The sequence below is a fragment of the Hyperolius riggenbachi genome, chromosome 4 (assembly GCF_040937935.1).
Source record: "Hyperolius riggenbachi isolate aHypRig1 chromosome 4, aHypRig1.pri, whole genome shotgun sequence".
NCBI classification, from domain to species: Eukaryota; Metazoa; Chordata; class Amphibia; order Anura; family Hyperoliidae; genus Hyperolius; species Hyperolius riggenbachi.
Window position 1 is genome coordinate 354,767,152 of NC_090649.1, and position 15,413 is coordinate 354,782,564.

Sequence of the window (15,413 nt, forward strand, 5' to 3'; positions counted from 1 at the left end):
GCTGCCAGAAGTAGTCAGCTGACCAGGTTGGTCAGCTGACTCTTTCTCTCCTCCTCATTGGTTCAGCACTTAGGGAGGTGCTGGGTGTGGTGGCTGGATAGTGTAATGGTTAAGGGCTCTGCCTCTGACACAGGAGACCTGGGTTCGAATCTTGGCTCTGCCTGTTCAGTAAGCCAGCACCTATTCAGTAGTAGACCTTAGGCAAGTCTCCCTAACACTGCTACTGCCTATAGAGCGCGTCCTAGTGGCTGCAGCTCTGGCGCTTTGAGTCCGCCAGGAGAAAAGCGCGATATAAATGTTCTGTGTTTGTTTGTTTGTTTGGGAAGAGGGTCATGTATATATACTGCTGGCTGTTCACTTGCTCCCTGTCTGGCGTTGCGATCACATATGTGGGAGCACCCAGATCCGTAGTCAGATCCGCAAGTGTGCCGGGACCAGCTGGAGCTGTAATCCTACACTTAGCTAGATTCTGTTGATAGCTAAAGTACTAGTTTGATTGTGATTATCTGTTATGACCTTTGCCTGCCTTGACTACCCCCCTGAACTCTGATCTTGTACCTCGATATTTCTGATACTCTGTTGCTGAACCCTGCCTGTTCCTAGACTCCGCCTCAGCCTCCTGATTCTGTACCTCGATATATCTGATACCCCGTTGCCGAACCCTGCCTGTACTTAGACTCCACCTTTTGTCTTCTGATCCTGTACTGTATCTGTCCGTGTGTGTACGACCTGGCTTGTCCGACCTCGAGAACCGACCTTACCGTTAGAGGCGGTTCCTCGCTCTGTTAGCGACCCTTCTTTCTGAGGGTTACTTTCAGACATCCTTCCTACTGTCAGTCTGACTCCTCCCGTCTTGGAGAGCTCAGGTCTGCGGAAGAAATCTGTGCAGTACTCCTTGCTGCACTGAGGCCTAGTCCTCAAAGTGTTACTGTCACACCAAACACTACACTCTACTCAGGTGAACAGAGGTTAGCTAGTATATCGGATTATCGGTGATACTGCAGATCACTTATAATCTGGTATACATCTGTATTCCCAGTGATACTGCAGATCACCGGTAATCAGATCCTCTCTGTGCTTTACCGATCGTTACAAAAACAATTTGAAAAGTTCTTCCACTGGATTTTCTCCGTTTCAGGTAGCGTCTGGAAGATTGCCCAAATTTTCACCGTTACTTACCAGTGGCCTCCACTCCGTTTCCAGCTCTGGAGGCTTGGCAAAGGTCTTTTAAAGACATTTGGCGGACGGTGAGAGACATTTTGGAAAAGGCGTTTCTGAGTCAGAAGGGTCAAGCTGACAAGAAACGGTCTTTGGAGTGGAGATTCCAACCAGGAGACTTGGTTTGGGTATCCACACGTCACTTGGCCCTAAAACAGCCCTCAGACAAGTTGGGTCCCAGGTTTGTCGGGCCTTTCCCGATAGCCAGAAGGATCAACAATGTCACTTACGCCGTTGATCTTCCCGCCAGCATGCGTGGGGTAAGATCCTTCCACGTATCCCTGCTTAAGCCAGCAGTCCATGTGGGTCCCACTCCTCCTCCTCCTGTGTTGGTGGATGACCAGCCTGAGTACAAGGTAGAAAAGATTTTAGATTCACGCTTTGTACAAAACTCGGTACAATATCTCGTACATTGGAAAGGGTACGGCATTGAGGAGAGACAATGGGTACCGGGGAGACGCATGCATGCGGACGAATTAAGGAGGGAGTTTCACGCTTTACATCCCGAGAAACCTGGTAGGAGTTGTCCGGAGTCCACTCCTCGGGGGGGGGTACTGTGAGGAAACGCGGAAAAGCCGCCGCGTGTGCCAAGAGCTAGGCGGATGACTCCGCGTCCTACGCGGCGGTTTGCACGCGTCTGGTTGTGTGGTGGAACGCGGAAAAGCCGCCGCATGTCCTGACAGCAAAGCGGCTGTTTGCATGCAGCAGCATGTGCTTGGTGTGGCTGGGTCTGTTAGTGCACCTAGGCAGATGGAGAGCTATGCTCGCGCGGGCCTGAATTCAGGACCTTTATACTTGCAGAGGAAGTGTCAGCTGATCAGGAAGGTCAGCTGACTCCTGCAGGATTCATGATTGGCTGAATGGTTCGGGCGGGGCAGCAGAGTCCAGCAACTATATATTCTGCTGCTTATTCAGTTGCTGGTTGTCTGGCGTTGCAAACACATACGTGGGAGCACTCAGACCTGTAGTCAGATCCTTAAGTGTGCCGGGACCAGCTGGAGCTGTAATCCTACACTTAGCTAGATTCTGTTGATAGCTAAAGTACTAGTTTGATTGTGATTATCTGTTATGACTCTTTGCCTGCCTGACTATCCTCCTGAACTCTGATCTTGTACCATGCCATTCTGATACTCTGTTGCCGAACCCCGGCTCGTCCTTAGACTCTGCTTCTGCCTCCTGATCTTGTACCTCGATATTTCTGATACCCTGTTGCCGAACCCTGCCTGTACCTAGACTCCGCCTCTGCCTTCTGATTCTGTACTTTATCTGTCCGTGTGTTACAACCTGGCTTGTCCGACCTCGAGAACCGACCTTACTATTGGAGGCGGTTCCCCGTCCTGTTAGTGACACTACCTCCTGAGTGTTACTTTCAGACTTACCTTCCTACTGTCAGCCCGACTCCTCCCGCCTTGGAGAGTTCAGGCCTTCGGAAGGAAGCAGTGCAGTACTCCTCACTGCACTGAGGCCAGTCCTCTAAGTGTTACTGTTACACCAAACACACTCTACTCAGGTGAACAGAGGTTAGCTGGTATATCGGATTATCGGTGATACTGCAGATCACTTATAATCTGGTATACATCTGTATTCCCAGTGATACTGCAGATCACCGGTAATCAGATCCTCTCTGTGCTTCCCCGTTCGTTACAGTTATACATACAAATTGTACAAAATACATGATCATGCAATATGGGCTGGTTAGGTAGGCCCAGTAATACAAGTACAGGCTGTTATAGGACAGGAGCACATGATCCTGTAGATTACACTAGGGAGTGGAGGACCCTGCCAGAGGCTTACAATCTAAAGGGAGGGGTGGAAACACTAGGGGGGGGCTGTTAAATATTCCTTAGAGAGTTACTGTGTGGAAGGAGGTGGGTAGGCCATCATAAAGAGGTGGGTTTTGAGGTGGAATCATTACCTCATGAGTGTAATGAATGGCGGAGATGCAGCCGCGCGGTCTCGCGGCGGGGCGGCTGTCTCCGCGTTCATGCCGGCGGTTTCCGCGCAGCAACATAGGTCTGGTTCGCCTGAGCTTGCTAGTGCACACAGAGGGAGAGCTACGTGCGCGTGCGCCAGAAGTCAGGACCTTTATGCCAGCAGGAAAGGTATCAGCTGATCAGGACGATCAGCTAATTCCTGCAGTACTCCTGATTGGCTGAGTGGTGTGGGCGGCGCTGCGGAGCGCTGTAGTGTATATATAGCACTTGTGGCTCAGTTGCCGGTTGTCTGCCGTTGCGAATACTGACGTGTGAGCACTCAGACCTCAGTCAGTTCTTACAGTGTGTTAGAACCAGCAAGAGCTGGGAATTCACACTTAGCCAGATTAATGATTCTGTGTTATACTTTAGACCAGTTCCAGGGTGTTGAGACCAAGGACCTCACACCCAAGCTTAGGATTGCTGTGTCATTATTCTGTGTTATACTTTAGACCAGTTCCAGGGTGTTCAGACCAAAGACCTCAAACCCAAGCTTAGGATTGCTGTGGCATTACTCTGTTATACTTTAGACCAGTTCCCAGGTGTTGAGACCAAGGACCTCACACCCTAGCTTAGGAAACTGTGTTATTTATCAGACTGGTTCCTGGGTGTCGAGACCAAGGACCTCACACCTCAGACTAGGATTGTACTTGTCTATATCTGTTATGACCTCTGGCCTTCCTGACCTCTCTCTTGCTTTCTGATTCGGTACCTCTGCCTATCTGTCTACCAGTTGGCAAACTGTAACGATTGTGCAACTTTCTCCGTGATCAGCTCACAACGCGTGCGCTGACACGGCGGAAATCCTCCACTAGCGTGTAATTGCAGGCACCCAGCAAAAGGTGCTACGCACCTGTAGAGGGAAATTCCTGTCGGCAGATGGCGCTGGGGAGTGCAGAGGAACCAATCCTCTGTACCTCCACAAATGCCAGACAGGAAATGTACGAAGTGCAGAATGAGAACGAGCAAAGGGACAGGTTGTATGTGTGTGCGCCAATCCAGTCGCCACCCCGCGACAGCGCACACACAACAGCAGATATGAAATAGGAACGCGATTGCGATAGGTGCGATCGCCAGACGTGACACAAGGCAGATCAGAATAGAATACGAGGGTAGCAAAGGCACAGCAAATAATACAATGAGGAGATACGGAAAATAACAAACGCTAGCTAACCGTGAACACCGCACTCATTCGCAACAGTGCACGCGGTTATGCGCGGTCTCCACGTGATAAGCACAATAGAGACAAGCACGCCTAACTAAACATCGACAGACAAACATGAAACAGAGGACGCGAACGCTTGCTTAACGGTTACCTCACCGAGCCTCCAGCAAGCGGTCGTAGCAGACAAGACAGACACACGAAAACAGGGACAAGCGAGAGATAGGATCCACAGCACTAGCGAAAAGTGGCTAGCGCGATCCAGGTACAGAGTAGCAGAACAGAAGGATCCACAGCACTAGCGAAAAGTGGCTAGCGTGATCCCAGGAGACAGAACAGAAGGATCCACAGCGCTAGCGAAAAGTGGCTAGCGCGATCCAGAGAGGCAGAACAGAAGAGATAGCTTGTAGCAACCGCTGCACCAGCTATGCTCCAAGAACAGAGATCAGAACGACTTCCTATCGACCACCGCTGGGACAGGACAATCGCAACAAACAAACAAAACAGATAAACAATCCTAACTACACTAGGGAAATCTGCCTAGCACAGTTTCCAGGAATTACTCTAAGCTGCCCTTCAAACAGAGAGTAAGGCTGACACCCCACCAGGAGTGTTACATAGGACGAAATCCTTATGACCAGCGAAGCATTGTGGGAAAGACATAGTACTTATAGTACACGCCTCCAATGAATGTGGCCAGGCAATTTGCATGACAACGTATGCAAATTCCTCTGCAAGCACAAGCTGCAAAACTGACAGAAGCTCTTCTTTCCAGAGTCCTGCAGCATGCAAACCTACACAATGGTCAAAAGGCTGCCTGCCTGCACAGGCAGCTGAGCAAATCATCACAGTACCCCCCCCCCCCCCTTCAGGGTCGAATTCCAGACGACCCTCAAAACTGCTATTAGCAACAGACTCAAACTGAAGACTCATGAAGGTCGGGGCAGCCCGACAAGGTCCAATTCCAGAGTCAGTCCACCCGAAACCGACCTCATCGGAAACAGAAGCCACCGAAACATGCCCATCAGTACTACCAGTCTCAGTATAACACCCATCAGGACTGTGAACGCCAGAGAAGAAGCCATCGACACCCTCCAGACAATACCCACCACCTTCCAAGGAGCGTCCAAAAATACCAAACCTGCCACAATACCTGTTCGAAGTGTCCCTTACAACACAAAAGCCACCGTTGATCTTATCCAGGGTACCAAGCAAAATTTCTCCCGTAATCTCCCAGAACCTTTTGAAGCTCCACAGAGATCCCAAGAGGGCAGAACAATCACCAGGCTCACATGGAGAATTACCAAGAACCCCCATGGAACCCATGACAATTCCGGATTCAGAATTATGAGGACACCCATCAAGATCAAGACTTTCAGGGACCACTTCTGGGCATGCAAGCAGGCAGGCCATATCAGAGCATGTCTCCACCGAGGAAGCATCTGAGTACGCTGGTGACCGAGGCACACTTGGGCTTTCTGGGTCACAGAGCACACTGGGGTACACCAGCACAGGAGAAACCTCAGGACATGTCGGGGAACTGCCAACCTCAGAGTCCGGCACGACAAGACCAAAACCAGTACCGGACAGAGAATCATCATGAGTGGAGGTCACAGGCACTGGACTTTCAAAAGAAGACTCGGATACAAATTCAGAAATTTCTGTGACAATAATATCATCATTGACTACATATGAGTGAAGCTCCATCAGAGCTGAAAAGGTAGCCAGCAAGGCAGCAATGCCTACGGAAGAGGGTAACACCTCAGAAGGACTTGGGGGGCAGGAAACATCTCCTACAAGTTCTGCACCCTTTGGAAGGAACTCGGAGACCTCCAGAACATCAAACAAGATCTCAGGAACATAATTTTTCAAGTTTTCTAAGAAGGATTCTGTACTATCCATGTTACGGGGCAAAACTGGAACTTTATTTTGAGAACAGGGCAAATGTCCCAGGGAAGGTTCCACCATAAACTGAGACTGAATTTCATCATCATGAGTGGAACGTACAGGAATATTCACTGGACCACACACTGATTCCCTAACTTTAATCTCGCTGCACCCAGAATTCTGCGTAGCAGTCAAACTAGTTTGCAACTCCAAAACTGCAGAAAGACAGGTAAAATAGCAGCAATACCTAGACGAGCCTCTAGGGGCAGGGCAGGAGATATTGTACAAGGCAATATTGACTCATCCAGAGTACAGGGTGGAGAGTCAGAACTTTCTTCAAAGCAAGAAAGGGACTCCCAAATGTCAGTGTGATTGGACATCGTTTTGTTATTCATGGTACAGGGCAGGCTCAGAGAAAGCGTCTCTGAATAAGGCAAAGGAGGTTCAGCATCAGATTCGCAAAACCGAAGCGCTGTCTCACTCTTAGATTCGGCTAACAATGTCGAATCCGAGGAATCAGAACGCAAAACCTGCGAATCCAAATTCACTTTAGGTTGTGAAACTGATGCTTCCATAGCGCAAACCTCCGCGATCTGCGGAGCAGACTGCAAGGCATCTAGGACCGAAACACTGGAGCAACTGTCTCCAGGCAACGGGCCCTTACAGGTGAGAACAGGGTGAGACAGGGAATCATTTCCAGAAGAAATAGCAACATCAACAGGATAAACTTTATTAGGCATATTAATTTTACTTTTGATGCTGCACAGTCGAGAAACTTTCCCCATAGCAGGGTCACAGATGGAAGATCTCAAAGATCTGTTTCTAAATGACAAAGGATCCCACACATCCTTGAGGAAACCGGCAGACTCATGCCGATCACAATCTGCAGGAACATCCGAGAAACAGGCATCAGATCGCACAGATTCAAACTGCACACTGTCAGGAGAGAATCCTTTAGGATTCGCACAGGAATCAACCACAGCGGCATACTCATTCATTTCAGATTGCACAAAGTCAAGACTCTCATGCTTTACCCCAGAAAGGCAGGAACAATCATCCGACAACGATGTCTCTTTATTGGAATCAATTGGTTGGTGTGTGTGCAACTCATCCAAAATCGTTTGCCATACATAGATCACCAGATCCACATCATCCTTGTCACATTCATCGGAATCAATCAGAAGGTACATAGAATCAAGACAAGCATTCAAGACATCTTCGCTTTTTGCGATGTAAAAATCGCAAAAGGCTTTCCAATCAAAATCAAATTCCTCCAGCAAGGCCCCAACATCCCAGGAAGCAAATGGGGGTTCAAACAGGCCAGTATCCAGATAATCTCCATAGGGGTGGAGTTCAGGAACAAGAACAGATTTTTTAACTGCTTTAATGTAGTGTGCGATCCTACCTATAGCAAGATCCACATAAGCTTTGGATTGGGGCAAAAAACCTGGAAACTGATCAGCAGATGCATTATAAACATCATTATCATACAGCATGGTTTTGCCCGTTTCAGACTTGATAGAAATAACCTCTTTATTTGTGGTTGCTATGGGCAACGGATCTTTCCACTGGGAAGCCTTCCTAGATCTTTTACGTTTAGACTTAGAGGCTTTGGATGGCTGCTTTATGAATGAAAGAGTAGATGGAACAGCTGATTGAGCTGCTGACAACAACTCATTAAGGGGGTATGGTAATTGAGGTAATCTCAGCCAATTGTGAATTAAAAAGGCCAAGAATTCCAGGGGTCTTTGACTCAGGGTGGTATGATCTAACACATCATAAGCCCACATTGACATTTCGCCCCCCAACAGAATGTAGACCATTTGGGGGGCCCAGGTAGACACTGGGGTGCATTGGAATTCAGGGTTCGCTAACAGTTTCGTACACTCAGACAAAAATTCGTCTGCTGATTCAGGTTCAAGTTTTTTAAATCTCTTAAAGGTACAAGAGCCATATTCGACAAAATCGTACAAATCGGAAATTCCGTCTACACTGGGGTTTTGGGTTAGGCTGGTCATACTGTAACGATTGTGGAACTTTCTCCGTGATCAGCGCACAACGCAGAGATCAGAACGACTTCCTATCGACCACCGCTGGGACAGGACAATCGCAACAGACAAACAAAACAGATAAACAATCCTAACTGCACTAGGGAAATCTGCCTAGCACAGTTTCCAGGAATTACTCTAATCTGACCTTCAAACAGAGAGTAAGGCTGACACCCCACCAGGAGTGTTACATAGGACGAAATCCTTATGACCAGCGAAGCATTGTGGGAAAGACATAGTACTTATAGTACACGCCTCCAATGAATGTGGCCAGGCACTTTGCATGACAACATATGCAAATTCCTCTGCAAGCACAAGCTGCAAAACTGACAGAAGCTCTTCTTTCCAGAGTCCTGCAGCATGCAAACCCACACAATGGTCAAAAGGCTGCCTGCCTGCACAGGCAGCTGAGCAAATCATCACACAAACCTTGCCTGTACCTGGTGTAATGCTATGTTTTTTGGCGTTGCTAAGGCCTCACACTCGACTCACACTAGCACACAGACTAGGTAAATACATAGCTTACAACTTCACACTGTATTAGGATATTTATTCAATTATTTACATTATTTACAGGTATAGCAGTGAATCATGGATAAGTAATAGAGTAAAGAATCAATACATTACCGGATATTGCATCATCACTCCGTATCGGGGGACCAGCGATCGTCAGGAGGCAGCGCATACACAACATCACACAACTCGTCAGTAGTGGAGAGTCCCATCAGAGCAAGGGAAATCTCTCTTTCTTATACTCATAGCTCCACCCATTTTCCCTATTGCATCCTGGGGATGCACAGGCATGAGCTTCACTATGGTTGGATGACTTATAGTCAATATTTTCATAAACAGAACTAGTTCTAGTTAAGTTGCGCATTCCCTGAAACAGTTAATTCAGGGTTACGCGCTTATTGCAACACAATGTTATATAACCATATCACGTGCCACGCATGCTCAGTACTTGTTGTGACTGGGTGGGTTCGTCCTTCAGCCTATCCACAACGTGGAAGTATGATTCATCCCTCGTGATAACCGCGTGAACACAGCGCACAGCCGTATGTTTTTATAACTTGCAGTAACCTTTTGTTCTTCTGTCAATGGTTTTCTTATGGAGAATGGTGCATCACTACTAAAAGATCAAAATATGTCCTATCTGCCTACAGACTAGCTTGCTAATGTGTTTCTTACCTAACAGCCAGTCATTCACACAGACTCTTCAGACTTGTATCACATTCGGTCCTTAGTGATGACCATTAACATATGAAACCATGACAACTTTTTTCCTCTTACAACAGATCCCATATGCCACATACCAGTTCCATCTGGATAGGATAACTATAACAATCATTACAATCAAAAAATAGGATGAACTATACACTTCATCATTGTTTCTGCTGATGGCGAATAACCCATAAATACATCCCACCAATGGTGAGAGGTGGCATCTGCTATGGCAGAGCCCACTTTAACAATTTTGTTTGCAATCACGGCAGTACTGAGCTGGTGTACGATTATACTTCTATTCAACTTTTTAATAGCACTTTTTCACTTCCGTTAGATTTTTCAACAATCCGCTTTAGTTTAGTCAGGTTTAGATCCCAATTGGGAACTTCCAAACCTTGGCCTTGCCAGGAAACCTTTGTAGTTAACGCTATATCAGGCATCAACATAAAAGTTTCATTTTCCCATTGGAATACAGTGATATTGTGTATACATCCTGCAAAAGGCACCCTCATTTTAGGGACCACCTGACGATCTGTCACTACACATACCACTTGAGGTGTTATTTCCACCATCCAGCGGTATGTTATAGGCATTATGGTCCGCCCACATTTGTTTACAGTGTTCTGTAACAAACAAGGTTCATATGCAGTAGACTGTAACTTACATATTTTACTGTTTAAAGTATTATCACAAAAAGTCAAATCATCTGTTCTGTTGCTGTCATCAATAACCTGTCCATAAAACGTAGGTACCCAGAAGTGCTGATCACCTTCTGGCCCAATTAATAATGGCAAAATAACATTCTTACACATTATACTACTTTTAGTAACATTGTAAAGTGTCAATTGTCCCATGCAAAATGTATCATTGCACATCACTTTAGGTGCTTTGATATCTATCCAGTGATCAGTTCTTATCATGGAACTGAACACGGTCCTCCAAACCTCCTCATTTCCAGTCAACAACATAGTTTGAAATAACTCTCTGTTGTTGCTGTTGTAAGGTTTGCATGGAACAGATAGTCCAGTTTACAATTCTAGTTATATTAACATCTGTTTCATACATAACAGAGGCACTTGCGTTAATTAAGCCAAGCAAATCATCATCTATTTTAGCTTGTAACTTAAATGGCGCCCATATAGTTGGCATCCATTTAGCTTGTAAAATTAAGACATCATTTATTTTACTTCCAACGTTATGCAATCTATTTGCTAATGTTTCAATATCAAAACTATTAAGAGTTCCAGTCAATGTCCCATATCCTCCTAACAAAGTGTCATACCACTCTCTCCGTATTTGGTGTGGTTTAGAACAGTTTATGGCAGCTGGAAACGTGATTTTAGCATGAATCACAGTCTTTTAGGCATGTTGCCCCACCTTTACACAAGTGGAAGGTAGTCTCTTTATATGCCCAGGGTCCACTTTAGCATCCATCATATCCACAAATATCAAAGTAGGCCCCACCGAGACATGTTCCATTGAAAGTAACATTGAGAACGTCACATGCTTGCCTAGCATTACCGGTAAAGTTTCTCTGTAGACAACTCTTGGTTTTATTTCCCCACACGAAAGTCACCATGGATCCCCTGTATCGGTTACTCGAATACCTGAAGTCCTTGCATTAACGCAACAGCTTTCCAACCACACGATACCAAGGATTCCAAGGACAATGCCATAGACATGGAGATCAATCTGCAAAAAACCCAAACAAGTGTGACTTATTCTTGCAAATAACATTTTTCCTGTGGGATATATTCCCACTTTTTCTGTTCTGGCCTCATTACCAGCAGAGTTCGGTCCTTGCTTACTGCAATCACATCTGCTGGAGGAGGCGGTCCTTGGGGATTCTGACCCACATTTTAGCTCCAACATTTACTGTATTAGTAGAACCAAAATATTCATCACCCTTTACTGATGGCTTTCCTCTCTACAAATAAAGGAATTAGGGTCCCTTTACACTTAATCAGCTGCTGTTAACTGTAATCAAAATAACAACTGATGTACAGTCCAGCGTCCGTGTCCCCCTATGGCCTCTTTCACACTATACACTGAAAAAAACATTGAAGTCTATTCACAATGCATCGCCATTGGGAAAAAAAACAACAAAAAACAAGAAAAAACAAACAACAAAATTGTATGCATACTAATGCATACCAACGCATTAAGTGTAAAAGGGCCCTCAGGAGAACCTGGGCTATACAACTCTTTGGCCTGTGTATACACAGTGTCCTCCCCTAAAAACTTTAACCCATCCTCTCTCCTTTTCCAATAATTAACTCACTATTTCCCAGGTTAATCATGATCACTTTAATTTATTCTTGATAGTCGGAGTCAATTACTCCTCCTATCCCTATAGCTCCTTTCTGAGCAAAACTGGATTGGGTAGCTATTTGCCCATAATGTTAGTCAGGTATTTTACATCCTATACCTGTGGGAATGGTTGTAACCTGCGAGGGGTTAATGATAACAACTTCTAAAGCATGCAAATCCAACCCAGCTGACACAGGTGTTCCCCTATATGGACCTACCGCATCCTTATGCATTTTCCAATAAGGAATCGTTTCTACTTTAACCACCCCACCAGCTAGTTTCTGGTGTAAACAAAAATCTGTCATCTTCACAGTTTGTTTGTATTATTTTAAACTAGAATATGCATACATTCTAGCATCTTTAACAGAGGTATTCTTGAACATATAATACACTCTATATCAGTAAGGTCTCAAAGCAAACTTCATACAATTCATTAGAAACAACTCAATTCACACTTCAGCATCAACACATTCTGCCACTTCATGCCATTCAGCTAGTCAGTACAACATTCAACCCTAGAGAAACCAGGCATTTCTCTGCAAGACAAACAAATCTCATTTAGTAACTAATGACCTTAGCCCGTTAAAAAAAAACAAGCTAGGCCTTTCGCTGCGCATGCATGTGCCCGCTGTGCACATGCACCCGCCACGCGCGTGCCCTCATACACCGTTGCGCACACGCTGGCCGCCTCTGGCCCTATCCTCCCTCAACTTTTCCCCTGTGTTTCTGCGCCCCTCCCTGCACATGTGCAGTGCTAAAAAAACAAAACAAAACTCTGAATAGACGCAGAGACACAGGCATATTATATAAAAAGGTTTTCCAGTCTAATTACGCAATATTTTCATTCTACATTGCCATAATAGACTTCACAATTCTATTTCTTTCACACGGTCTCATCTAATCTAGCTTTCTTAGCTCAACAGGTAAACAATTTCACTCCTGCACAATTATAGCTAGAAACCAGGGGAAAAATTGCTGGCAGAGATGTCACCGTGACACCATAATCACATTTAACCCTGTAACCCAAAAAAAAAAAAAAAAAAAAAAATGAGCATTTGCAGGGATTTGGAAGTTCTAGCAAAACCCAGCACAACGCACAGTGCTGCACCAAACACACAACGCACACACACACAAGAAAGTTGCTTTACTATTTCTCACCTCTTTAACCATTTATTTTATCAAACAAGACGCATATCCCATGAAGTAAGAGTTAAAGGTCAATATTTTTTTTTACAGCATGTACTCCTGAATGAAAAAAAATAATGCTTGCCAAGCACCCCCAGTTGAGGAGAGCAGCATCTCAAACACTCACTGGCTCACACAAATTCCCTAGGAGCACTCACCTCCCGTGCACAAATGCATTTTTTTAAAAAACATTCCTCTATGCATTCAATTAAACAAAAACCAGACATATGAATACACGATTAATCAGGACTCGCTATAACGGATTCACCATATAAAACATTCACTAGAAACAACAATGTTAACCCACCTGTCTTGTCCAGATTATATTACCATTTCAATTCTGCCAGTGCAGTCAGATACTGTCACTTTAAGGAATTTGCTTTACAAGTTTAAACACAGCACTCCAAGATTATACTCCGAAATCTACCAACAAAGACACAGACTGTATTAAAAACCGTAGTAGTAAAAGCTGAGATTCACTGTCAGGTTACTCTCTGCCCCTTTTTCCCATCCATATTTTATCATTAAAAATATGGGGTTTTCCTTAAGAGGGACAAAAACAGCAGTAACAACCTAAAGAAAGTTCCCAGCTATTCCTAATCTTTTCAAATGGAACAAAATACATTTGTGCTAAACACTTCCAATTCCAGTTCAATGCACATTGTCCTATTTCTTGTGCAATGATCAGTGGCAGAGTTTGGCTTCCTTTTATTTACAGAAGCTCCCTGCTCCACTGATAACAATCCAAAATGTGTCATCACAGGAGCCTCTTCCCCAGCTACTTCCTCCAGTACATTTATTTTACCAGCTGCAGATTCTGTTACATGTTGGTATTTATCTGCAGCTGCCTGTGATGACACTTGTGCAACTATCACTCTGTCATCCTACTCTAGTTCCTTTTTCTAACAGGACTAGCCTTTTTCCAACAGGAATACCCTCAAGTAAAGTAACAACATTGAGGGATTCTGATTCTTTCAACCTACACAATCTTTGTTGAAGCTTTCTATAAGCTGTCAACAACATCCCACTATGCCGCCTGAGAGCGACATCATGCCCCGCCTTAACAGGGCCCCCCTCTAGAGTCTTATCTACATCTAGAGAGAGCAACAACATCACCCGCTTCAACGGGGAACCCCCCCTAGAGTCTTATCTACATCTAGAGAGAGCAACAACATCACCCGCTTTAACGGGGAACCACTATATTCCAGCATCAGGCAGCGTCCCTCAACCTCAAGTTGAGCCTGTTCCGCCTTTTCTTGATCCTGGAACGCCTTCTGCAATCGCTTGTGCACACCACGATATGCAGAGGCCAACACCCAGCTCCTTCTAGCTAGGGTAACTGCATCACCTACCTTGGCAGGGAGTTTTTCAAGTACTTGAACTAAATCAACCGGTTCTGATTCTTTTAACTGCTTATCCCATGATTCTGCCAACCCATGGCTAGCTAATTCCACTGCTATAATATTATACGGAGACTCGGTCCAGCCGGGGATCTCCGCAGGTTCTTTTAGGCATTTGGCCTTTTTCTTAAACATATTGCCTTACTTTTGGCACACTGCCAACTGGGCGTGGCTTTGACCAGAGGTGCCCCTCAACTTCTAGACACCAATGGTCAAACTTCCCACAGGTAAATTTTGCTTAGTTCAAAAGATATCTTGACTTGAAACTAAGTGGGAGGAGCTACTGACTCCAAACTTTGCCCACACCTGTAATCTGTCCTAAGATATATACATGTCAAGTATCAAGTCAATATACCATACAGGGGCAATTTTACAAAGATTTATATTAATTGCCCCACTAACTGGCAAAATGCCAAATTTTGCAAAATTACACCCAGAGACCCACAGAATCATAGGCAATATATTTCAGAGGTCAAATCCCATCCTCGTCGCCATTTATGTAATGCTATGTTTTTTGGCGTTGCTAAGGCCTCACACTCGACTCACACTAGCACACAGACTAGGTAAATACATAGCTTACAACTTCACACTGTATTAGGATATTTATTCAATTATTTACATTATTTACAGGTATAGCAGTGAATCATGGATAAGTAATAGAGTAAAGAATCAATACATTACCGGATATTGCATCATCACTCCGTATCGGGGGACCAGCGATCGTCAGGAGGCAGCGCATACACAACATCACACAACTCGTCAGTAGTGGAGAGTCCCATCAGAGCAAGGGAAATCTCTCTTTCTTATACTCATAGCTCCACCCATTTTCCCTATTGCATCCTGGGGATGCACAGGCATGAGCTTCACTATGGTTGGATGACTTATAGTCAATATTTTCATAAACAGAACTAGTTCTAGTTAAGTTGCGCATTCCCTGAAACAGTTAATTCAGGGTTACGCGCTTATTGCAACACAATGTTATATAACCATATCACGTGCCACGCAT

The 15,413-nt window shown here is 45.1% G+C and overlaps 1 long non-coding RNA gene across 1 annotated transcript; it reads right to left on the bottom strand.

The window, feature by feature from the left end:
* Window positions 1–8,821: 8,821 nt before the first annotated feature.
* Window positions 8,822–14,875, bottom strand: LOC137504025 (uncharacterized). The gene is made up of 2 exons (XR_011019401.1): window positions 13,315–14,875; window positions 8,822–11,204 (listed from the first exon to the last, which is right to left on the bottom strand). It is a non-coding gene; the product is annotated as an uncharacterized lncRNA (long non-coding RNA).
* Between the last annotated feature and the right edge of the window lie 538 nt (window positions 14,876–15,413).